This window comes from Leucoraja erinacea, chromosome 48 (assembly GCF_028641065.1).
Source record: "Leucoraja erinacea ecotype New England chromosome 48, Leri_hhj_1, whole genome shotgun sequence".
Classification (NCBI taxonomy): domain Eukaryota; kingdom Metazoa; phylum Chordata; class Chondrichthyes; order Rajiformes; family Rajidae; genus Leucoraja; species Leucoraja erinaceus.
Genome location: NC_073424.1, coordinates 1172406 through 1190780, shown reverse-complemented (window position 1 = coordinate 1190780; position 18375 = coordinate 1172406).

Here is an 18375-nt window from a genome sequence, read left to right as displayed (position 1 = left end):
AGCTTAAAGGTCACCTTTTCATCACCGCCACTACTGCTCAGTCATAGAGTCACAGAGAGTGATACAGTGTGGAAACAAGGCCCTTTGGCCCAACTTGCACACACCTGCCCAACATGTCCCAGCTACACTAGCCCCACCTGCCCGCCCGCCCGCGTTTGGCCCTTATCCCTGTAAACCTTTCTACCAACGAAGATGAGGAAAAAACTTTTTCACCCAGAGAGTTGTGAATCTGTGGAATTCTCCGCCACAGAAGGCAGCAGAGGCCAATTCGCTGGATGTTTTCAAGAGAGAGTTAGATTTAGCTCTTGGTGCTAAAGGAATCAAGGATTATGGGGAGAAGGCAGGAACGGGGTACTGATTTTAGATGATCAGCCATGATCATATTGAATGGCGGTGCTGGCTCGAAGGGCCGAATGGTCTACTCCTGTACCTATTTTACTATGTTTCTATCCATGTACCTGTCCCAGGGTCTTTTAAATGCATTTCCAGTCCCTGCCTCAACTACTTCCACCGGTAGCTCATTCCATACGTCCACAATTCTGTGTATGAAAAGGTTGCCCCTCAGGTTGCCCCTATTAAATCTTTCCCCTCTCACCTGAAACCTACGATTCCCCTACTCTGGGCAAGAGACTGTGAGCAATCACCCTGACTATTCCCCTCATCATCTTATACACCTCTGATTACACCGGGCAGCCACGGTGGTGCAGCGGTAGAGTTGCTGCCTTACAGCGAATGCAGCGCCGAACAACTTTTTCCCCTTAGTCCCACCTGCCTGCACTCATACCATAACCCTCCATTCCCTTCTCATCCATATGCTTATCCAATTTTCTTTTTAAATGATACCAACGAACCTGCCTCCACCACACCACTGGAAGCTCATTCCACACCGCTAGGTGAATCTCTGAGTAAAAAGTAAAAAAAATATTCCCTAAACTTCTGTCCCTTTATTCTGATCATGTCCTCTGTGCGTGAATCTTCCCTGTCGGAGCGGAGCTTGTGGGCCAATGGGCCTGTGTCTATCCCGCTCATCATCTTAAAACTCCTCTACTCAACTAAAGTAAGCCTTCTGCGCTCCAGAGAATAAAGGCCTAACTTATTCAACCTATCTCTGTAACTTAGTTGTTGAAACCCAGGCAACATTCTATTAAATCTCCTCTGTACTCTCTCTATTTTGTTGACATCCTTCCTATAATTGGGCGACCAAAATTGTACACCATATTCCAGATTTGGTCTCACCAATGCCTTGTACAATTTTAACATTACATCCCAGCTTCTATACTCAATGCTCTGATTTATATACACCTCTGATTACACCGGGCAGTCACGGTGGCGCAGCGGTAGAGTTGCTGCCTTACAGCGAATGCAGCGCCGGAGACCCGGGTTCGATCCCGACTACGGGCATTGTCTGGACAGTGTGTACGTTCTCCCCGTGACCTGCGTGGGTTTTCTCCAAGATCTTCGGTTTCCTCCCACACTCTGAAGACGTGCAGGTTTGTAGATGAATTGGCTTGGTGTCAAGTAAAAAAAATGCTCCCTAGTGGGCAGGTGGATACAGTGTCGTGGTGAGACCACGGAGCTGTGGGCATTGGGTACAGTTTCCGGTCTCCTCGAATCTGAGGAAAAACTAAACTTTCCTAGAGGGAGTCCAAGGAGAATTTTCAGCCAGCTGATTCCTGGGATAGCTCAGGACCTTCATCCTGGCAACATCCTGGATAAACTCGTCTTGTACTCGCAGAATCCAGCTTATTGAGGGGGGATCTTACAGAAACGTTCAAAATTCTTAAGGGGTTGGACAGGCTAGATGCAGGAAGATTGTTCCCGATGTTGGGGAAGTCCAGAACAAGGGATCACAGTTTAAAGATAAAGGGGAAAATCTTTTAGGACCGAGATGAGAAAAAAGAGATTGGTGAATCTGTGGAACTCTCTGCCACAGAAGGTAGTTGAGGCCAGTTCATTGGCTATATTTAAGAGGGAGTTAGATGTGGCCCTTGTGGCTAAAGGAATCAGGGGGTACGGAGAGAAGGCAGGTACAGGATACTGAGTTGGATGATCAGCCATGATCATATTGAATGGCGGTGCAGACTAGAAGGGCCGAATGGCCTACTCCTGCACCCATTTTCTATGTTTCTATGTTTCTATGTTACAGCAGGGTGGCCAAAACCCAACACAATACTCCACAATAATGCACAGCACGGAGCAGTGGTGGAGTTGCTGCCTCACAGCGACAGAAACCCGGCGTTTGATGCTGGCCACGGATGCTGCCTGTGTGGAGTTTGCATGCTTCAGCAACTTCCAACACAATGGTATGAACACTAAATTCTCCATTGTCACATGGAAGAGCAACTGTCCCTCGGTCCCAGAGACACAGGTTTGAACCTGACCTTGGGTGCTAGCTGTGTGTGGAGTTGGTAGCTTCCATCATCCATTGTTTGTCAGCACTGGGCCTGAACTCACAGGAGAGGAGAATGAGGGGGGACCTCATTGAAACTCACCGAACAGTGAAAGGCTTGGATGTGGAGATGATGTTTCCACTAGTGGGAGAATCTAGGGCGAGAGGTCACAGCCTCAGAATTTAAGGGCGTTCTTTTAGGAATGAGATGAGGATGAATTCTTGCTATTGAGGGAGTGCAGCGTAGGTTTCTCACAAGGTTAATTCCCGGGATGGCGGAACTGTCATATGCTGAGAGATAGGAGCAGCTGGGCTTGTACACTCTGGAGTTTAGAAGGATGAGAGGGTATCTCACTGAAACATTTAAGATTGTTAAGGGTTTGGACACGCTAGAGGCAGGAAACATGTTCCCGATGTTGGGGGAGTCCAGAACCAGGGGCCACACAGTTTAAGAATAAGGAGTAAGCCATTTAGAACGGAGATCAGGAAACACTTTTTCTCACAGAGAGTGGTGAGTCTGTGGAATTCTCTGCCTCAGAGGGTGGTGGAGGCCAGTTCTCTGGATGCTTTCAAGAGAGAGATAGATAACCATATAACCATATAACCATATAACAATTACAGCACGGAAACAGGCCATCTCGACCCTTCTAGTCCGTGCCGATCACATAATCTCCCCTAGTCCCATATACCTGCGCTCAGACCATATCCCTCCATTCCCTTCCCATCCATATAACTATCCCATTTATTTTTAAATGATAAAAACAAACCTGTCTCCACCACCTTCACTGGGAGCTCATTCCACAATTGCCACCACTCTCTGGTAAAGATTGATTCCCCCTCATGTTACCCCTAAACTTCAGTCCCTTAATTCCATGTCATGATTCCTAAAGGGTTTGAAGCTTCCTCTACTCTCAGGGGACAAGCTTTTCATTCAATGGCTCTGTCTATCCCTCTAATCATTTTAAAAACTTCTATCAAGACCCCCCTGGAGATAGGGGTCTCTAAAAATGAGGAAGGAGTCAGGGCCATAGAGGGAGTGCAGAAGGCAGGAACGGGATGTACTGATTGTGAAGAAAGATATAGACATGATCACATTGAATGGCGGTGAGAGTGGCTCGAAGGGCCGAAATGGCCTCCTCCTGCACCTTTTGTCTATTGTCTATTGACATGTTGGCCAGTGTGGGCAAGTTGGGCTGAAGGGCCTGTTTCCACGCCGCGTGGCTCCGTGACTCTATAATTGATAATTTATTGGTAACGATCGATATCCCGACCCGGTGGGTGACTATTTTCCTTTGGGTTTTTTTTTTGCTCCCAATTCCAGGGCTGCCAGATTCCTAAAGGGTGGAGTGTCTGCATCAGGGACACACACGACATTGAATGGCGGTGCTGGCTCGAAGGGCCAAATGGCTTACTCCTGCATCTATTGTCTATTGTCTATAATATCTTTGGTCAGAGGGTGGTGAATCTGTGGTATTTTGGCCACTGAAGGCCATGGAGGCCAATGGATATTTTGAAGACATGGATAGATATATTCTTGATTAGTACATAGATCAGCCTTGATGGAATGGCATAGTGGGCTTTGATGGGCCCAATGGCCTAATTCCGCTCCTATCACTGATGACCTTGTGACCTTATCCCAACTTCAAAGGTGTATTGATCGAAGAGTTCAGATTTTAATCGACAGCGATGAGGTGTGTGTGCCAAAGTCTGAGATATTATCAATTGGCAAAGAATCTAAACGGGTTGCGTTGGAGATATGGATGTGGTGGAATATTGCGTTGGGCGAACAGGGCCCAACGGGTCCCTCATGGTGTAATTAGTGATAAAAGGCACAGGTCAGAACACATTTGGAGTGTTGTGAGAAATTTGTGTACCAAGTGAAAAGCTTTTGTTGCATTGAAACATAGAAACATAGAAAATAGGTGCAGGAGTAGGCCATTCGGCCCTTCGAGCCTGCACCGCCATTCAATATGATCATGGCTGATCATCCACTATCACTTCCTGTTTTTTCCCCATATCGCTTGATTCCGTTAATCCTCAGAGCTAAATATAACTCTCTTGTGAACACATCCAGTGAAACATAGAGACATAGACATAGAAATTAGGAGCAGGGGTAGGCCATTCAGCCCTCCGAGCCTGCACCGCCATTCAATATGATCATGGCTGATCATCCAACTCAGTATCCTGTGCCTACCTTCTCTCCATACAAAAAAATGAAATGAAATGATTCAATTTATTGTCATTGTCAGTGTACAGTACAGTGACAACGAAATGCATTTTTAGCATCTCCCTTGAAAGGGAGACACAGGGCGTTGCGGTGTGCCCGCGCCTGCCGCCGTGCCCAAATACCCCCTGATCCCTTTAGCCACAAGGGCCACATCTAACACCCTCTTAAATAAAGCCAATGAACTGGCCTCAACTACCTTTCTGTGGAAGAGAATTCCAGAGATTCACCACTCTCTGTGTGAAATCTTTTCCTCATCTCGGTCCTAAAAGATTTCCCCCTTATCCTTAAACTGTGACCCCTTGTTCTGGACTTCCCCAACAGGGGGAACAATCTTCCTGCATCTAGCCTGTCCAACCCCTTAAGCATTTTATAAGTTTCTATAAGATCCTCCCTCAATCTTCTAAATTCTAACGAGTACAAGCCGAGTCTATCCAGTCTTTCTTCATATGAAAGCCCTGACATCCCAGGAATCAGTCTGGTGAACCTTCTCTGTACTCCCTGTATTAGCAAGACATTTTCTAATTTGGCCTCAGATTAGGAGGCCAAAACTGTGCGCAATACTCCAGGTGTGGTCTCACCAAGACCCTGTATAACTGCAGTAGAAACTCCCTGCTCCGAAACTCAAATCCTTTTGCTATGAATGCTAACATACCATTCGCTTTCTTCACTGCCTGCTGCACCTGCATGCCTACTTTCAATGACTAGTGTACCATGACTGCTAGGTCTCGTTGCATCTCCCCTTTTCCTAATCGGCCACCATTCAAATAATAGTCTACTTTCCTGTTTTTGCCACCAAAGTGGATAACCTCACATTTATACACATTATACTGCATCTGCCATGTTTTTGCCCACTCACCCAGCCTATCCAAGTCACCTTGCAGTCCTCCTAGCATCCTCCTCACAGCTAACACTGCCCCCAGCTTTGTGTCATCCGCAAACTTGGAGATGTTGCATTCAATTCCCTCATCCAAATCATTAATATATATTGTAAATAGCTGGGGTCCCAGCACTGAGCCTTGCGGTACCCCACTAGTCACTGCCTGCCATTCTGAAAATGACCCATTTACTCCTACTCTTTGCTTACTGTCTGCCAGCCAGTTCTCTATCCACATCAATACTGAACCCCCAATACCGTGTGCTTTAAGTTTGTATACTAATCCCTTATGTGGGACCTTGTCGAAAGCCTTCTGGAAGTCCAGATACACCACATCCACTGGTTCTCCCCTATCCACGCTACTAGTTACATCCTCGAAAAATTCTATAAGATTCGTCAGACATGATTTACCTTTCGTAAATCCATGCTGACTTTGTCCAATGATTTCACCACTTTCCAAATGTTCTGCTATCCCATCTTTAATAACTGATTCTAGCAGTTTCCCCACTACCGACGTTAGACTAACTGGTCTGTAATTCCCCGTTTTCTCTCTCCCTCCCTTTTCAAAAAGTGGGGTTACGTTTGCTACCCGCCAATCCTCAGGAACTACTCCAGAATCTAAAGAGTATTGAAAAATTATCACTAATGCATCCACTATTTCTGGGGCTACTTCCTTAAGTACTCTGGGATGCAGCCTATCTGGCCCTGGGGATTTATTGGCCTTTAATCCATTCAATTTACCTAACACCACTTCCCGGCTAACTTGGATTTCACTCAGTTCCTCCATCTCATTTGACCCCCGGTCCCCTGCTATTTCTGGCAGATTATTTATGTCTTCCTTAGTGAAGACAGAACCAAAGTAGTTATTCAATTGGTCTGCCATGTCCTTGCTCCCCATGATCAATTCGCCTGTTTCTGACTGTAAGGGTCCTACATTTGTTTTAACTAATCTTTTTCTCTTCACATATCTATAAAAACTTTTGCAGTCAGTTTTTATGTTCCCTGCCAGTTTTCTTTCATAATCTATTTTCCCTTTCCCAATTAATCCCTTTGTCCTCCTCTGCTGGACTGAATTTCTCCCAGTCCTCTGGTAGGCTGCTTTTTCTGGCTAATTTGTATGCTTCATCTTTTGCTTTGATACTATCCCTGATTTCCCTTGTTATCCACGGATGCACTACCTTCCCTGATTTATTCTTTTGCCAAACTGGGATGAACAATTGTTGTAGTTCATCCATGCAGTCTTTAAATGCCTTCCATTGCATATCCGCCATCAACCCTTTAAGAATCAATTGCCAGTCAATCTTGGCCAATTCACGTCTCATGCCCTCAAAGTTACCTTTCTTTAAGTTCAGAACCCTTGTTTCTGAATTAATTATGTCACTCTCCATCCTAATGAAGATGAAAGCCAGCAAAGTCCGATCAAGGATAGTTCAAGGGTCTCCAATGAGATTGGAGGTCAGGACCACTCTCTAGATGGTGAGTATATGGTTCAGTTGCCTGATAACAGCTGGGAAGAAACTGCCCCTGAATCTGGAGGTGTGCGTTTTCACACTTCTGTACCTTTTGACCGATGGGAGAGGGGAGAAGAGGGAGTGACCAGGGGTGAGACTGGTCCTTGATGATGCTGCTGGCCTTGCCGAGGCAGCGTGAGGTGTAGATGGAGTCAACGGAAGGGAGGTCGGTTTGTGTGATGGTCTGGGCTGCGTCCACAATTCGCTGCAATTTCTTGCGGTCTTGGATGGAGCTGTTCCCAAACCGTGCTGTGATGCATCCCGATAAAATGCTTCCTGCGGCGCATCTGTAGAAGTTGGTGAGAGTTGTAGGGGACATGCCGAACTTCTAGCCTTCTAAGGAGAGGCGTAGGTGTGCTTTCTTGGTCGTTGCTTCAGTATGGGTGGTCCAGGAGAAGTTGTTGGTGATATTGACTCCTGGGAATGTGAAGCTTTCAACCATCTCCACTTCAGCGCCGTCAATGCAGACTGGGGTGTGTGAACCGCTTCACTTCCTGACGTCCATCACTATCTCCTTTGTCTTGCTGACGTTGAGAGAAAGGTTGTTGGCTGGACACCAGGACACGAGGTTCTCGATCTCCTCCCTGTACTCTGTCTCATCATCATTTGATATCCGGCCCACAATGGGGGTGTCGTCTGTGAATTTGTAAATTGAATTAGATTTGTACCCGGCTGCACAGTGGTGGGTTTACAAGGGGTAAAGATGGGGGCTGAGAACGCAGCCTTGTGGAGTCCCAGTGTTGAGGATTATGGAGGAGGATGATTTATCCACTATCTTCACTGATTGGGGTCTGTTGGTCAGGAAGTCGAGGATCCAGTTGCAGAGAAGAGTGCTTTAATAGGAACATGAGGGTGGTGGGTGTTTGGATGGTGCTGCCGGAGGTTGAGGCAGGGGACTATCACAACATTTTAAAAACATTTACACCGATAACAGGATACAATTTTTTCTGAAACCAGTTAACCTACAAACCCGCACGTCTTTGGAGTGCAGGAGGGGAAACCGGAGCACCCGGAAACAACGTACACGGGTCACGGGGAGAAAGTACAAACTCGTACAGACAGCGCCCGTAGACAGGATGGAACCCGGGTCTCCGGCGCTGTGAGGCAGCAACTCTACCGCTGCGCCACCGTGCTCTTCTGCTGAAAATGTTTTTTCTCACCTCAGTCTTAAATGGCCTCCCCTTTATTCTAAGCTTGTGGCCCCTGGTTCTTGTCTCACCCAACATATGGAACATTTTTTCCTGCATCTAGCTTGTCCAGCCCTTTTATAATTTTATATGTTTCTATAAGATCCCCCCTCATCCTTTCAAACTCCAATGAATACAAGCCTAGTCTTTTCAATCTTTCCTCATATGACAGTCCCGCCATCCCAGGGATCAATCTCGTGAACCTACGCTGCACTGCCTCAATCGCAAGGATGTCCTTCCTCAAATGAGGAGACCAAAACTGTACCCAATATTCCAGATGTGGTCTCACCAGAGCCCTATACAACTGCAGAAGAATCTCTTTACTCCTATACTGAAAGCCTCTTGTGTTGAAGGCCAACATTCCATTAGCTTTCTTCACTGCCAGCTGTACCTGAAGAAGAGTCGAGACCCTTCTTCAGACTTCAGATTCTATGTTCCATGTTTAGGTACTGAGGAAGGGTCTTAACCCGAAACGTCACCCATTCCTTCTCTCCAGAGACGCTGCCTGTCCCGCTGAGTTACTCCAGCATTTTGTGTCTACCTTTATTAGGTATGTTACAAAACTTACCTTCAGCGGCGCTGCAGTTCTGCCACTGGCCGCATGTGCGAATTTTGCGCCTTTGGGGAGGGGGGGCGGGGTTAAAATGCGTTTTTTCACCTACCTATCCTGGATATATTTTCTCGGAGTGCAAGCTTTTGCTGAAGAATTGTTCCGACGGCCGTTCTGTGTATTTTGTTTTAAATCGCCCGACAATTTCAGCATTGGAGTAATTTAAAAAATCAACTTCTGAAGCCGTCAACGCCGACAACGGCGACGGATTTCACGTACGGGACACGTAAAGGAAAGCCGTTTATTTTATGTATAAAAGTGCTTCTCAGGATGCCTTTAATCCACATTTTATGCTGTGAAACGGTGATTTTTTCCCCATACGAACCGGCAGTGTTTTTCTTGGCGATATGGGGTTTAAGTTCACCGCAACGTTCCAAATGATCGCGTTCCTCAAAAAGCCGCTCGCAAGATGATTTAAATGGCCATTAATTTATGGGAATTAAACACTAAATTCCTTCCATTCGGCCTATAAACCCATGACAATGAGATTTAAAAATCATGTTATATTGTGAATTCTTGTGTGACTGTTATTTGGACACTTAGGCTATTTAAAAATGTTAACCTTTTCTTAAGAAATGGATAGATGTTTAGATCTAGTAATTGAATTTTATAATTAGCTACAATTGGGTAACTAACTAATTATATGCTTTAATTTCAGGTCATCCAAGTAAGATTGTTTCATATTTGTTTCAGAATGCCTCAATCTATAATAACTGCAAATTTATTTAAGTTCTCTTAATTTTAAAGAAAGTTATGAGCTTTTGACTGTCCTTGATCACAGCTTTTGTTTTAAGTCAATGGAAAAGCAATAGGGAACAAGATGCTAATTTCCGAGTATGAAAATGGCCATAACATTTTTAATACTGAAGATATGAAAGTGAATTAGGTGTCAAATTAAACTTATTTTTATGCTTTATCTGATGGGATAAATTGCAGACTTGATTTTTTAAATCTCAAAATGTTGTAACATTGCTACCTTTATATACTCCGGGTCGCCTCCAGTCTGCTACATTCCCCAGGGCCTGGCCATACAATGGGTTAATCTAAAGCAGGTATCAGAGCGTTGCTCAGATAAATGCCACGGTTGGAACAGGCCTGAACAACTAGACAGAGCATGAGTAACTGCTTAGACAGCATTATTGTTCCTCCCTCTTTTTTGTGGAAATCACCTCATTCTCCTAATTGGAAAGGATTTCCTCTTTGCTGGTGAACCTAAGCCGATTAGTCACTCTGCTGATATTATCTTCAGACTTTTGAGTTTTGAGATAATCATAGTCATACAGCATGGATACAGGCCCTTCGGCCCAACTTGCCCATCCCGACCAACAGGTCCCATCTACACCGGTCCCACCTGCCTGCGTTTGACCCATATCCATGGTTGGCGCAAACCCGTTGGGCCGAAGGGCTTGTTTCCACACCGTATCTCCCAAAATGAATAAAATATACAGAGAACGGCACCTCACCTCTTCATGCTCTCCAGAGATGCTGCCTGACCTGCCGAGTTGCTCCAGCACTTGGTGTCATTTTTGGTGTCCCAGCATCTGCAGTCCTGTGTAGCTATAGAACAGTGCAGAACTGAATCAGGCCCATAGCCCCCACTATATCCCAACATGTTTATTATGTGTTTTGTGTCATCACACAACTGTTTGCCAATAACGAGCACATTCTAGTGACACCTCGCTGGCCTCTGCAAGCTCCTTTACAGTGACAATAGACAATAGACAATAGGTGCAGGAGTAGGCCATTCAGCCCTTCGAGCCAGCACCGCCATTCAATGTGATCATGGCTGAACATCCCCAATCAGTACCCCGTTCCTGCCTTCTCCCCATATCCCATGACTCCACTATTTTTAAGAGCCCTATCTAGCTCTCTCTTGAAAGCATCCAGAGAACCTGCCTCCACCGCCCTCTGAGGCAGCGAATTCCACGGACTCACAACTCCCTGTGATAAAAAGTGTTTCTCGTCTTCATTCTAAATGGCTTACCCCTTATTCTTAAACTGTGGTCCCTGGTTCTGGACTCCCCCAACATCAGGAACATATTTCCTGCCTCTAGCGTGTCCAAGCCCTTAACAATCTTATATGTTTCAATGAGATCCCCTCTCAACCTTCTAAACTCCAGAGTGTACAAGCCCAGCGGCTCCATTCTCTCAGCATATGACAGTCCCGCCATCCCGGGAATTAACCTTGTAAACCTACGCTGCACTCCCTCAATAGCAAGAATGTCCTTCCTCAAATTAGGGGACGTCTGTGTGCTGAAGGCTTTTGTTGTGTGCCATCGAGTCAGTGGAAAGACAATACATGATTACAATCAAGCCCTGTACAGATACATGATGAAGGGAATATCGCAGTCACTAGTGTGGAGGATAGAACTGGTGTATGTATGAGTGATCACTGGTTGGTGCAGACTCAGTGGACCGAATGGCTTGTTTTAAACTACACTAAACCAAAGCTGATCAAACATTGCAAATATTTAGTGCAGTTTCCTTGCTTTGAAACTCTTGGCCTCAGTAAAGATAATCGAAAATACCAAACCTGTGGACATACGCCAAGTGGGAATGTACCTGCATCAGATGAGTCATCCCCTCCCACAACTTCTTAGAAAAGTTATTGCAGTACAGTACATCTACAAAACTGTTGCCAGGCCTCGAGGTCATGAGCTACTATAGGGAGGGGTTAAGCACCCCGGGATTCTAGTCCTTGGAGTGCAAGAGGATGAATTGATTATAGGAGCACGGAGGTCCTATTGCAGTTTGCAGGGCCCTGGTGAGACCACACCTGGAGTACTTTGTGCAGTTTTGGTCTCCTAATTTGGGGAAGAACACTCTTGTTATTGACGGAGTGCAGCGAAGGTTCGCCAGGTTAATTCCCAGGATGGCGGGACTGACATACGCTGAAAACATGGATCGACTGGGCTTATATTCACTGGAATTTAGAAGGATGATATATAGATACATAGATACATAGACACCAGGTGCAGGAGTAGGTCATACAGTACAATCCTTCGAGCCAACACCGCCATTCAATGTGATCATGGCTGATCATCCACAATCAGTACCCCGTTCCTGCCTTCTCCCTATATCCCTTGATTCTGCTATCCGAAAGAGCTCTATCTAACTCTCTTATGAAAACTTCCAGTGAATTGACCTCTGCTGCCTTCTGAGGCAAAGAACTCCACAGATTCACAACTCAGAGTAAAAAGTTTTTCCTCATCTCAGTTCTAATGGTCTTCCCCTTATTCTACTCCCTGGTTCTGGACTCCCCCAAGATCGGGAACATGTTTCCTGCATCTAGCGTGCCCAATCCCTTAATCATTTTATATGTTTCTATAAGATCTCCTCTCATCCTTCGGAGTTCCAGTGAAGACAAGCCCAGTCAATCTATTCTTTCATCATATGACAGTCCCGCTATCCCGGGAATTAACCTCATGAACCTGCACTGCACTCCCTCAATAGCAAGAATGTCCTTCCTCAAATTAGGATGAGAGGGGAACATGTAGAAACATATAGCATTCTTAAGGGATTAGACAAGCTAGATGCAGGAGAAATGTTCCCGATGTTGGGGGAATCCGGAACCAGGGGTCACAGTTTAAGAATAAGGGGGAGGCCATTTAGGACAGAGATGAGGACAAACATTTTCGTCCAGATAGTTGCGAAACTGTGGAATTCTCTGCAACAGAAGGGAGTGGAGGCTAATTCACTGGATGTTTTTTGCAGAGATAGTTAGATATAGCTCTTTGGGCTAACAGAATCAAGGGACATGGGAAGAAGGCAGGAACTGGGTACTGATTTTGGATGATCAGCCATGATCACATTGAATGGCAGTGCTGGTTCGAAGGGCCGAATGGCCGACTCCTGCACCTATTTTCTATGCTTATATGAGGGGGTGATCGTATAGAGGTGTACAAAGTCACGAGAGGAATAGGCTGTGCAGCAGTACAGTCGCTGCCTGGCATCATCAGAGACCCGGGTTCGATCCTGACTACGGGTACTGCCTGTACGGAGTTTGTACGCCTCCCCGTGACCTCGTGAGTTTTCTCCGGGTGCTCCGATTTTCGCCCACCCTCCGAAGATGTACAGGCTTGGAGGTTAATTGGCTTTGGTAACATTTTAAATTGCCCCCCTAGTGTTTGGGATAGGGCTAGTGTAAGGGGAATGCTGGTCAGAGCGGACATGATGGGCTAAACTGAACTAGACAGCACACTCAGTCAGGATCGAACCCAGGTCTCTGGCGCTGTGAGGCAGCAAGGGAGTTGCATTTTAGGTTCGAGATGCGACGTGAGGGGGGGGGGGACCTCATTGAAACTTACAGAATAAAGAAAGGCATAGAAGAGTAGTGGAGAGGATGTTTCCACTGGTCAGTCAGGACCAGAACCCATAGCCTCAGAATGGCGCTGTGAGAAAGGAGCAAGGGAGTTAGTCAGGGTATTAGGTCATTGCGGAGGGCTGCAACGTGAAGGGGGGGAAGAAGGGGTCTCCTCATCCTGAAACTTCTACCGACCATAGCATCCTTACCAAGGCATAGGTATGGCAACTGAGTGGAAGGCATTGTGGAGAGGATGTTTCCTGGTGGGAGAGTCTAGGACCCAGGAGGCTCTCATAGCCCTCCTCAGAATACAGGTCTCTCCGTTGCCGAACAGGGCGAGGAACAGCTTCTTCGTGTCACTCTTAAAAGGACCTCGTGAGGCCAGGACACTTATTATTATTCAAATCGTTTGGGCTCTTCAATTGCCAATGCATTTCGTGTCTCTGAACTCATTGCCACGACAATTAAAATTGAATCTGAATCTGAATCTGAATCTGTGGAGGCCAATACATTTGATGCTGTATTTTTAAGGCAGAGATGGACAAATTCTTGATTAGAACGGGTGTCAAGGGTTATGGGGAGAAGGCAGGAGAATGGGATTAGGAGGCAGAGATCAGCCATGATTGAATGACGGAGTGGACTCGACGGGCCGAATGGCCTTATTCGACTCCTATAACTTGTGAACTTGTGAACATGTGAGAACAGGCCCTTTGGCCCACAGAGACTGCTGTTTACGGAGTTTATACATTCTCACTGTGCTTGGGCGGGCTTTTTCTGGGTGATCCGGTTTCCTCCCACACTCCGAAGACGTACAGGTTTGTAGGTTGCGTGATGAAACGTCACGTATCCCTGTTCTCCAGCAATGCTGCCTGACCTGCCGAGTTACCCCAGCACGTTGTGTCCAGGTTTGTAGGTTAATTGGCCCTCTGTAACTTGCCCCTCATGTGCAGGGAATGGGAGCAAAACTGGGATAACACGGAACTAGCGTGAATACGTGATCGTTGGCCGGCACGGACACGATGGGCCGAAGGGCCTGCTTCGAAACATCGAAACCCCTTACTGAAACGTATAAGAATATTAAGGGTTTGGGCACGCTAGAGGCAGGAAACATGCCCCCGATGTTGGGGGAGTCCAGAACCAGGGGCCACACAGTTTAATAATAAGGGGTAAGCCATTTAGAACGGAGACGAGGAATTAAGGGACAGAATTAAGGGACAGAAGTTTAGGGGTAATATGAGGGGGAACTTCTTTACTCAGAGAGTGGTAGCGGTGTGGAATGAGCTTCCAGTGGAAGTGGTGGAGGCAGGTTCATTGGTATCATTTAAAAATAAATTGGATAGGCATATGGATGAGAAGGGAATGGAGGGTTATGGTATGAGTGCAGGCAGGTGGGACTAAGGGGAAAAAACATTTGTTCAGCACGGACTTGTAGGGCCGAGATGGCCTGTTTCCGTGCTGTAATTGTTATATGGTTATATGGTTAAACACTTTTTCTCACAGAGAGTGGTGAGTCTGTGGAATTCTCTGCCTCAGAGGGTGGTGGAGGCAGGTTTTCTGGATGCTTTTAAGAGAGAACTAGATAGGGCTCTTAAAGATAGCGGAGTCAGGGGATATGGGGAGAAGGCAGGAACGGGGTACTGATTGGGGATGATCAGCCATGATCACATTGAATGATGGTGTATATTGTCTATTGTCTATTGTCTTCCACAGAGTGATGTCCGTTGAAGAATGAAGGTGAATGAGAAAAGTTCCATCCAGCAGTGCCACATGGACACATGCCCATGCCATCCTTCATCACCTGCCTCATATTCAAACCCTTGGGGGGGGGGGGGGGGGGGGGGGGGGGGGGGGGGGGGGGGGGGGGGGGAGTAGACAGGAATGTCTGTCCACTGTGGGAACGAGAACAATTTTTTTTCTTCTTTTTTCGGTTTCCCACAAGATGAGGAAGGTTTATGAGGCTTGGCAGCCGTTCCAATGGCCTGAAGCTGTTGGTCTGAGCCCAGAGTTACTGGGAATTGTAACTGACAGTACCATCCAAGCCTCCAGCTCTCTCCGTGACTCACAGCGAGGGAATGCAGCAATGCTCAGACCTGAACCTTAGTTTTGTTTAGATTTGTTTATAGATACAGCACGGAGACAGGGCCCTTCGGCCCACTGAGTCCATGCTGACCAGCGATCCCCGTACACTAATACTATCCCACACACACTATCCCACACACACTATCCCACACACACTATCCCACACACACTTTTATACGTTTATACCAATTAACCATAGCAAGAGGATTTGAGTATAAGAGCAGGGAGGTTCTACTGCAGGTTACACAAAAAAGCTGGAGAAACTCAGCGGGTGCAGCAGCATCTATGGAGCGAAGGAAATAGACAACGTTTCGGGCCGAAACCCTTCTTCAGACACAGGGTTCTACTGCAGTTGTACAGGGTCTTGGTGAGACGACACCTGGAGTATTACGTACAGTTTTGGTCTCCTAATCTGAGGAAAGACATCCTTGCCATAGAGGGAGTACAGAGAAGGTTCACCAGACTGATTCCTGGGATGGCAGGACTTTCATATGAAGAAAGACTGGATAGACTCGGCTTGTACTCGCTAGAATTATGAAGATTGAGGGGAGATCTTATAGAAACGTACAAAATTCTTAGGGGGTTGGACAGGCTAGATGCAGGAAGATTGTTCCCGATGTTGGGGAAGTCCAGAACAAGGGATCACAGTTTAAGCATAAGGGGGAAGTATTTTAGGACCGAGATGAGAAAAACATTTTTTACACAGAGAGTGGTGAATCTGGTGAATTCTCTGCCACAGAAGGTAGTTGAGGCCACAGTTCATTGGCTATATTTAAGAGGGAGTTAGATGTGGCCCTTGTGGCTAAAGGGATCAGGGGGTATGGAGAGAAAGCAGGTACAGGATACTGAGTTGGATGATCAGCCATGATCATATTGAATGACGGTGCAGGCTCGAAGGGCCGAATGGCCTACTCCTGCACCTATTTTCTATGTTTCTATGTTAACCTACAAACCCCTTGGCGACACTCGGACTATCCTTGATCGGGCTTTACTGACTTTACTTTGCACTAAACATTATTCCCTTATCCTGCATCTGTTAACGGCTCGATTGTCATCATGTATTGTTTTTCTGCTGACTGAATAGTACGCAACAAAAGCTTTTCACTGTATCTCGGTACACGTGACAATGAACTAAACTGAACTGCAGTGAACCTGTACGTCTTTGGAGTGTGGGAGGAAACCGAAGATCTCAGAGAAAACCCATGCAGGTCACGGGGAGAACATACAAACTGTGTACAGACAGCGCCCGTAGTCAGGATGGAACCCAGGTCTCTGGTGCTGTGAGGCAGAGGCTCTACCACTGCACCACCGTGCCGCACAAGTTAGCAGTAACTTCAACACCCCTGCCTCCAAAGCCAAGTTATGGGAAGGTTTATGTGTGAACAAGGTTGAACAAGTTTGGAGTGCAGAAGGTTAAAGGGGGGACTTGATAGAGGTCTTTAAAATAATGAGAGGGATAGACAGAGTTGATGTGGATAAGCTTTTCCCACTGAGAGTAGGGAAGATTCAAACAAGGAGACATGACTTGAGAATTAAGGGACTGAAGTTTAGGGGTAACATGAGGGGGAACTTCTTTACTCAGAGAGTGGTGGCTGTGTGGAATGAGCTTCCAGTGAAGGTGGTGGAGGCAGGTTCGTTTTTATCATTTAAAAATAAATTGGATAGTTATATGGACGGGAAAGGAATGGAGGGTTATGGTCTGAATGCAGGTATATGGGACTAAGGGAGAATACGTGTTCGGCACGGACTAGAAGGGTCGAGATGGCCTGTTTCCGTGCTGTAATTATTATATGGTTATATGGTTATATGGTTTAGATTACTGTAATATTCTCATGTGTACTGAGGCACAGTCATAGAGTTATAGAGTGATACACATGGAAACAGGCCCAACAGCCCAACTTGTATTCACTGCAGTTTAGAAGGATGAGGGGTTATCTTATAGAAACATATAAAATTATAAAAGGACTGGACAAGCTAGATGCAGGAAAAAATGTTCCCAATGTTGGGTCACAGTGTCTGGGTCCTGCCCTTGTTAGACGTCCCAAAACGCAACACCTCACATTTCTTTGTATTCATTTATTATCAACCATCACTCAGCCCACCTGACCAACCGATCAAGATCTGGTCAACAAATACTGACCAAGAGGGGCGATGCGGTAGAGTTGCTGCCTCACAGCGCCAGAGACCCGGGTTCCATCCTAACTAAGGGTGCTGTCTGTACAGAGTTCGTACCTTCTCCCCGTGACATGCGTGGGTTTTCTCCGAGACCTTCAGTTTCCTCCCACACTCCAAAGACGTACAGGTTTGTAGGTTAATTGGCTTGGTATGAATGTAAATTGTCCCTAGTGTGTGTAGGGTAGTGTTAGTATGCGGGGATCGCAGCAGAAAGACTATATGATTAGTCTGAAGAAGGGTTTAAACTAGGAGGGGTTACCCATTCCTTCTCTCCAGAGATGCTGCCTGTCCCGCTGAGTTACTCCAGCAACTTTGTGTCTATCTTCGGTGTAAACCAGCATCTGCAGTTTATTCCTACACATACATGATTGCAATTGAGCCGTCCACAGTGTACAGATACTGGTTAAAGGGAATAACGTTTAGTGCAAGGTAATGTCCAATAGTCCAATAAAAGATAATCTGAGGGTCTCCAGTGAGGTAGATGGTAGCTCAGGACCGCTCTCTTGTTGGTGAAAGGATGGTTCAGTTGCCCGATAACAGCTGGAAAGAAACTGTCCGTGAATCTGGAGGTGAGCGTTTTCTGATGGGAGAGGGGTGAAGAGGGAATGGCCGGGGTGCGACTGGTCTTTGATGATGCTGCTGGCCTTGCCGAGGCAGCATGAAGTGCAGATAGACTCAATGGAAGAGAGATTGGTTTGTGAAAGGTCTGGGCTGCGTTCACAACTCTGCCCTTTCTTGCAGAATGGGAATGGAACATAAGATCATACAGTAATACGAGCAGGATTAGGCCATTCGGCCCATCATGTCTACTCCGCCATTCAATCTTGGCTGATCTATATCTCCCTCCTCACCCCATTCTCCTGCCTTCTCCCCATAACCAGTGGGGGCGCTGCAAGCCGGCAGCCCTGTCAGCAGCATGTCCGTTTTTTGTTTTTTTAGTATGTTTTAATGTATGTTTTTAATGTTTCTTTGTATGTCTTGTGTGCGGGGGTGGTGTGGGGCGGTAAGGGGAAAAGCGTT